The sequence below is a fragment of the Cetorhinus maximus genome, chromosome 18 (assembly GCF_964194155.1).
Source record: "Cetorhinus maximus chromosome 18, sCetMax3.hap1.1, whole genome shotgun sequence".
NCBI classification, from domain to species: Eukaryota; Metazoa; Chordata; class Chondrichthyes; order Lamniformes; family Cetorhinidae; genus Cetorhinus; species Cetorhinus maximus.
In genome coordinates this window covers 38,289,362-38,296,827 of record NC_135896.1, presented here as the reverse complement: position 1 = coordinate 38,296,827, position 7,466 = coordinate 38,289,362, and positions in this window count along the sequence as shown.

Genomic DNA, 7,466 nt, shown 5'->3' with positions numbered 1-7,466 from the left:
GGTTGCAGAGAATGGCCTCTTCATCCCATCCTTGGCATAGATCACCTCACTTTCCAGATCTTGCAGCTGGACCTCCATGTAAGAGTGAGACCCCCAGGGAGTAGCCTTCCCAGGTCTCTTTCTCTATTCCTCCTGGTTGCTGCTATTCTGACTCATGCCTGGGTACCTTTAATCAGAAATCTTTCCTCTGACAGATTGGTGCGTGATCCCACACCCCTCCCTGCCCTTCCTGATTTGCTGGAAACCCGAAAGCAGGATGCTAAGGCCATGGATCAGTTCAAGAGCCTTGGCAAAGTCCACTGCAGATATCAATAGGTTCCCAACCTGCTATAGGTCCCATTGTCTGGCCAGGGCCAAGCAGTTTAAAATTCTGCCCAAAATGTTGTTAAATTTATAAACACCATAAATGTTCTTGAAGGAATGGAACAATGCATTCTAACAAAATATTCACCTTTATTTCTCCCAACCTTTTTATTAATGAAAACCGCCTTTGAGCGATAAATTTCCAGCAATAAAGCTCGTTACTTGATAAAGATGATTAGGGGGACTTTGAACGACATTTCACTGTTTTGGACTTCCCATGGCAAAGGTTTATCTCTCACCAATTTAGAACGGGTGTTAGAGCAGTGGAAGAAATGGAAGTGTGGAAAGTGAACTGAAACACACAAAAAAAGAGCATGTAGTGGGAAAGACAAATAGAAATTTAAAGATTGTCTCAAATGGTTCCATGTACAGTAAAAAGCACGTAGCCAACCAGGACTTTGCAAATAAAGCTGAATGTGGTTTGCAGCTGGGCTGATCAGTGACAATAAAGTTCAATCTACAGTAAAATCTTTATTATCTTGCATGCACAGTGTTACGACCGCAGCCAATGTTATTCGCTGAGCAAATCAAACCCCAGAAGGAAACTTCTCTTACTGAACATACGCTTTTTTTGTATTTTGGAAACGAGGGAAACTACTGACCCCAGAAGCATAGAATCACAGTACTGCTTTTATAATTTTAAAATTAAAAGATTTATTAACAAGAAGGAAACAAAACTTAAACACATAAGAGTAAAATTACACAGTTGAAACAGTCTTACAAAACATTCCCAAAATGACCCACTTAGTCAGAACACACAAGTAAACTATTTGGCAACAGTTCCCTTATTTCCAGCATCCACAGCATTTAACTTTTATTGAGTTGTTTCAGAACTTTAAGCATAAAAATCCAAGACAAAAACTGTTGCTGCTTTAATAAAGTATACCACACGACTTCTCACTCTCTTCCACTCTGCTGTGGAAATCCAGAAACAGACTGCTTTCTGAAAACAAAGACTTCTCTGGCTTGAAACTTGATAGCTGCTTCAAATTCACAACTTTTCTCAGCACAGAGCTGGTCTCAGGATATCTCCCGCACACAGCCAACATAACTCAGCTAAACATCTCCCTTAAATATCCTTTTCCTCTTTGATCTTGGACTCCATTGTTCTAAGCATTTCTTTGAACTCAACTGTTTCAAAATATAAAAAATCTTTCATGTCTTCCCGTTTCCTCCACTCATCCCCTCATGTCCATCCTTGGCTTGCTGCAACGTTCGAGTGAAGTCCAACACAAACTGGAGGAACAGCACCTCATCTTCCGATTAGGCACTTTACAGCCTTCCGGACTTAACATTGAGTTCAACAACTTCATGGACTCTATCCTCTGTTCTCACCCTATTTTTACACCCCACTTTTCAATATTCTTTTGTATTTTTTGTCCACTTATTTTTATGTATTTTCATTTTTATTCATTTATTCATTGTTTTATCCCCACTTTTTATCCTATTTTTGACCTTTTTTCCCCACCACCATCCCCTTCCCCCACCCCACCCCCACAAGGGCCATCTGTTACTAGTTCATGTTGTTCTTTTCAGAGTGCTTACCCTTGTCCTGCTATTATCACATTCTGCTTTCTTACCTTAATGCCACTATCAGCACCTCCTTTAGCCCTTACCACTAACATTAACACCCCCTTTGTCCTTATGTTCATGCCATTTTTGTCAATCTCTCCTTTGCTCCCACCTATCGCTGGCCTTCTATCCAGCTTCACCTGCTCCACCCCCTTAAACAGTATAAATTTCATCACATTTTTACTTCTCTTTAGCTCTGAAGAAGTCATATGGCCTTGAAACGTTAATTCTGTTTTTCTCTCCACAGATGCTGTTAGACTGCTGAGTTTTTCCAGCATTTTCTGTTTTTGTTTCAGATTTCCAGCATCCATTGCATTTTGCTTTTATCGTGTTGTTTCAGAACATTGACTCACTAATGTCTCCTGAATCAGATCGAGTGGTCCCCTTACCTCATGACCATTAATGAACAGAAAAGAACTAAACCCTGTTGACTCATTTAGGGGTGTCTCTAACAGCAAATAACAAGAATAAAATCTCTCAATCCCAATCATGTGGGTAGTCGTGACTATATGCTCTAATCATAGTCTCTAAAGTTTGATACCACCTTTCTAAAGCACTTTGTGATTCAGGGTGATAGGCTGATTACCTAAATTGCTTTATTCCTAGGCTGCTCATTACCTCTTTAAAAAGGTGTGACATAAAATTTGAATCCTGATCTGACTGTTTTTCTTTGGGTAACCTATATCTTGTAGAGAATTTGGTTAACTGCTCTACAATCACCTTTGCTGTGATTTTCCTTAAGGGTATCACTTTTGGAAATCTTATGGACACATACACGATTGTCAGTAAGTACTGATTTCCATTTTTAGTTTTAGGGAGGTGTCCTACACAATCAATCAGGACCCCACTAAAGGTTCCTCAGATGCTGGAATTGGAATTAAAGATGCAGGCTTAATTATTGCTTGAGCTTTTCCTATAACATGACATGTGTGGTATGTTTGACAGAATTTGACTACATCTTTATGTAGTCCAGGCCAATAGAAATGGTTTTGTATCTTAGCCTGAGTTTTCCTAATTCCCAAATATTCAGCCAAAGGGGTTTCATGAAACACTCTTAAAATTTCATCCTGGTACCCAGCTGCTATCACTACCTGGTGCATTATCATCCACTTTTCATCAGTCAGGACATGAGGTGGTCTCCACTTCCTCATTAACACATTGTCTGTGAGGTAATAACATTCTGGAATGTAATCTGCTTCAGTTTCACAATAAGGTGTCTGGTATGACTGTTTGAAGTCTGGATCCTGCTGATGTAACTCCACTCACTTCAATGAACCAAACATCTCAACCTCATCCTCTCTAATCTCCTCTTCCAGAGTAATCTTTTCAAAGATTGATCCAGCCAACTGAGGTTCAGTATCTTCCCCCTGTCTTTTAGATTCTTCCTCTTCCAGTTTAAGTTTGTGTGTCTGTAACCTTGTCACCACACAATCTGAAAACAATCCAGGATACTCCTTCTGCAAAACCTCTGTTAATTGTATCTTAACAGGTTCCTCTACTACAGTAGGTGTGGTCAATATTTGTGATCCAGCTGTATCATTCCTAGAATAAATTGAGCCCCTGCAATAGACAGTTTTTCCACCACTCCAACAATCACCTCTCCTGTTTTCAAATCACTCTTTAAATGTATTTTATATGATGAAAAAGGCTTTAACCCACCATGAGTTCCACTAACTAACACTTTCTCCTGCAACAACCCTTCTGGACAGCAGATGGTACTAGACCATAACATTAATGACTGGCTAGTCACTGTACCTCTTAGGATTTTAACAGTCTTTCTTGCTCCTCATGGAATACGGATTTCCATTCACATATAAGATTTTTAAACATCTCTGTAACTTGCCCTTCAGAACTTCCTTGGATAGGTTGTGAACATATTCCCGCCTCTCTGGCTAATACAGACTCTTCCTTTTACACCTGTACAAAGGCTACTGGTCTGTCTTGCACCTGGGTCTCAGAGCCCGTAGCACTTTTAAGTTCGTATCACTGCAATTGGTTTCCCATTTAACCTCCAACAATTTGACCTTGTAGGTCCAGCCTTATTACAATGGTAACATACTACTTTTCTTCCTTTACCTTTGCCTTCTACCTTTTCATCTTTAATAAACTGGTGTCCTTCAACTGGCTCCTTGTTACCAACACTTTTACCATCACTAGGTTTTCTGTACTTCCAATTCTCTTGCTGACTCCCATATGATCCTTTCCCTACACTCAACTGTCTGTGTGAAATATCATAAGTATTGGCTAAAACACCGTCTACCCTGATCTTTTTACTTTGTCTTTCATCTAAATATGTCTTGATAGTTACTGGAATACTATTTCTAAATTCTTCCATAATCATAATTTTTTTTCAAAAGTCTTGTCTAACTTTAATGCCCTGAGTCATTGATTACATAGTTTTTTTTTCTCTTGCAAACTCTACACATGTCTGATTGGGTCTCTTCCTTATGGTCCTAAACTTCAACTGATAATCTTCAGGGACAAGCTCATAAACATTTAGTTTTGCCTTGTTTGCTACCCTGTAGTTTGCAGATTGCTCCGCTGGTAAACTAGCATACACATTCATTGCTGTACCTGATAAAACACTCTGTAACATTATAGTCCATACATCTCTTGGCCAATTGAATTTTATAACCATCTTTTCAAATGAGGCAAAATATCTTTCAACTCCATCCTCCATAAATTTAGGCACTAACCAAAGATTGTTAGTTAAATCAAATTCCTCAAAGGAATCGAAGTCACCATCTGATTCACTATCTCCCCTTTCCCCCTTTATTCTTAGTTTCACTTTAGATAATTCATAATATCTGGCTTATTTCTCTCTCTGAGGCTCTCTATCTCTTTCCTTCTCACTTTCCTCACTTGCCAACTTCTCTCTCTGAACTTGAAGTTCAAGCTTTCGCATTTCTAACTCTTGCATTTTCTTCTTTTCCTTTTCCCGCTCCTCCTTTTCGCACTGAAGCATTTTTGTTTCTACTTCTTTTAATCCATCTTTACCTTTCTCTTTCTCCTTTCTCTCTAATTCAAGTTTTCTCATGTTTCTTTCTTTTTCTTATTCTTCAAATTCAAGTTCCTGCCTTTCCCTATCTCTTTCTATATCAAACTGCCTTATCTGCAACTGAAATCTTACTACCTCCAGCTGTGACACACTAACTTCAGGTGTCTACTCCTCTAACTTTAAATGCTGAGTAAGTATTTTAACCATATCAGGCTTATGAAATTCTGCTTTTATTTCTACCTGCACTTCATTTGCTAATTCAGCTGAGTTTTAGTCAAAGATTTCAAATACTCCACAGTCACATCTTCCATTTCCAGAAAATTCTTAGCAGTTGCCAAAACCATGTTGCAGTCCAACCAGCTTAATATCCCTTAAGACAAAACTCCTGAGTTCAGTACTCTCCTTGTACTTGTATCCTTTAAATTCACAAATCCCAATTCAATCAAGGAAATTTAAATCCCACAAAGAGACCCAAATTTGTTACGACCGCAGCCAATGTTATTCACTGAACAAACCAAATCCCAGAGGGAAACTTGTCTTACTATTCATAACTTTTTTTTTGTATTTTGAAAACAAGGGGAAAATACTAATCCCGGAAGCATAAGATCCCAGTAATGCTTTTAGGATTTTAAAATTAAAAGATTTATTAACAAGAAAAAAAACTTAAAAACACAAGAATAAAATTACACAGTTGAAACAATAGATTCCCCAAAAAAACCCACTGGGTCAGAGCACACAAGTAAACTACTTGGCAAGAGCTCCCTTACAGATTTTTAAGCATAAAAATCCAGTAATATTACCCAAGACAAAATATGCTACTGCTTTAATAAAATATACCACAAATCTCACTCTCTTCCACTCTGCTGTGGAAATCCAGAAACAGACTGCTTTCTGAAAACAAAGACTTCTCTGGCTTGAAACTGGATGGTTGCTTCAAATTCACAACTTTTCTCAGCACAGAGCTGGTCTCAGGATATCTCCCCCACACAGCCACCACAACTCAACTAAACATCTTCCTTAAATATTTTTTTTCCCTTTCATCCTAGACTCCATTGTTCTAAGCACCTCTTTGAACTTCACTTTTCCAAAATGTAAGGACCTAAGGTCTTCCCATTTCCTCCATTTTTAGGTCAAATTGTTTACTTATGAAACATCTGTAAGTTGTAAAAGTCCCTTAAACTCCCTTTGAAATGTAGCAGCTGAAAAGTCAAGTCCTTATCTATCACCAAATGCAAATATTAAAACACAGCTTATTTACTTGTAATTCCAACTTCACCATAGCCTCTCATTACAACTGCATGCATCTAGCTCCTTTACCTTTCATCTCTCAGTTCCCACAGACAAGCTGTCTTTACTAACTTTTCCCCCAGTGTAATTACTCATGGACACAAATGCACACACACACACACACACGCACGCGCACACACACACACACACACACTGCCTTCTTTACAGAGTACCACCATATTCCCAAAGATATTAAAAAGATAACATCCATCTTCACAGCAGAGAATGGCTGGTGCCGGTTAATCTAATTGCCGGTTAACAGAGCATTCTATTTACCAATGGCATACTGCACAATACCTATAAGTATAAATTTTCAAAGAATAAAGTATAAAATAATTAGCGAGTACTCATAAAGTAAAGAACAGTATTCCTTTTACTTCTAATCTTCAACAGTACATTAAGACATATATTAATGTAGAAAATAAAACAGTACACAGGTACTCAAATGAACTAATCCTCAGCATCTCTTACAACTGTCACTGAAGATGTAGAAGGTATAGGAGATTAGTCCCTGGTATAAGCCTTGGATGCAATAAATCGCTGAAGTCAGCTTGCCTATTTGCCTTCTGACTTTTCTAAGTGAAAGTAGAGTGCAGAATATTCAATTGCATAACCTCTTGTGAGGAGTGACAAGTCTGACTTTCAGCAAATTTAATCAATATATCAAAAGCTGAAGCAGCATTAGCCCAAGTTATTTTATCCTCTTCACTGATATCTTCTTCTTCAGAGTCTTTTTCAGTTTCCTTCGGCTTTTGAGGATTCATAGCACTCTCCATATTTTCTGCATCACCAACAGTATGTGTCATTTTAGCCTCCTTGTCAGCTTCAACCCATTCTTCTATCTCACTTTCGCAAAGTTTGCCGATTGGGTGTGTAGAACCATTTCCATCATTTCAGATGATGTATTTGTTCTAGGCCTTATATTAAATCCTTCAGAATCTTCTTCATCTGAACAGCCTTCTGCAAATATAGCACTGGGCAACAGTTTTCTCCAAGCCCTCCTCGATGTTGCACTTTTCACTGATTTCCAGGCGCAGGCCACATTAAAAATTGCATCTTTTATGCTATGAACAGATTGGAAGTTCCAAATAGCGCCCTCATGATTGATTAACTTTCTCATGAAATCTCTTCTGTAATAGCATTTCATATCCTGGATGGCACCCTGGTCCATTGGTTGAATAAATAAAGTTACATAGGCAGGCAGAAAATTGTTAAAAATGTTACCATTCATAAACTCAGATTCATG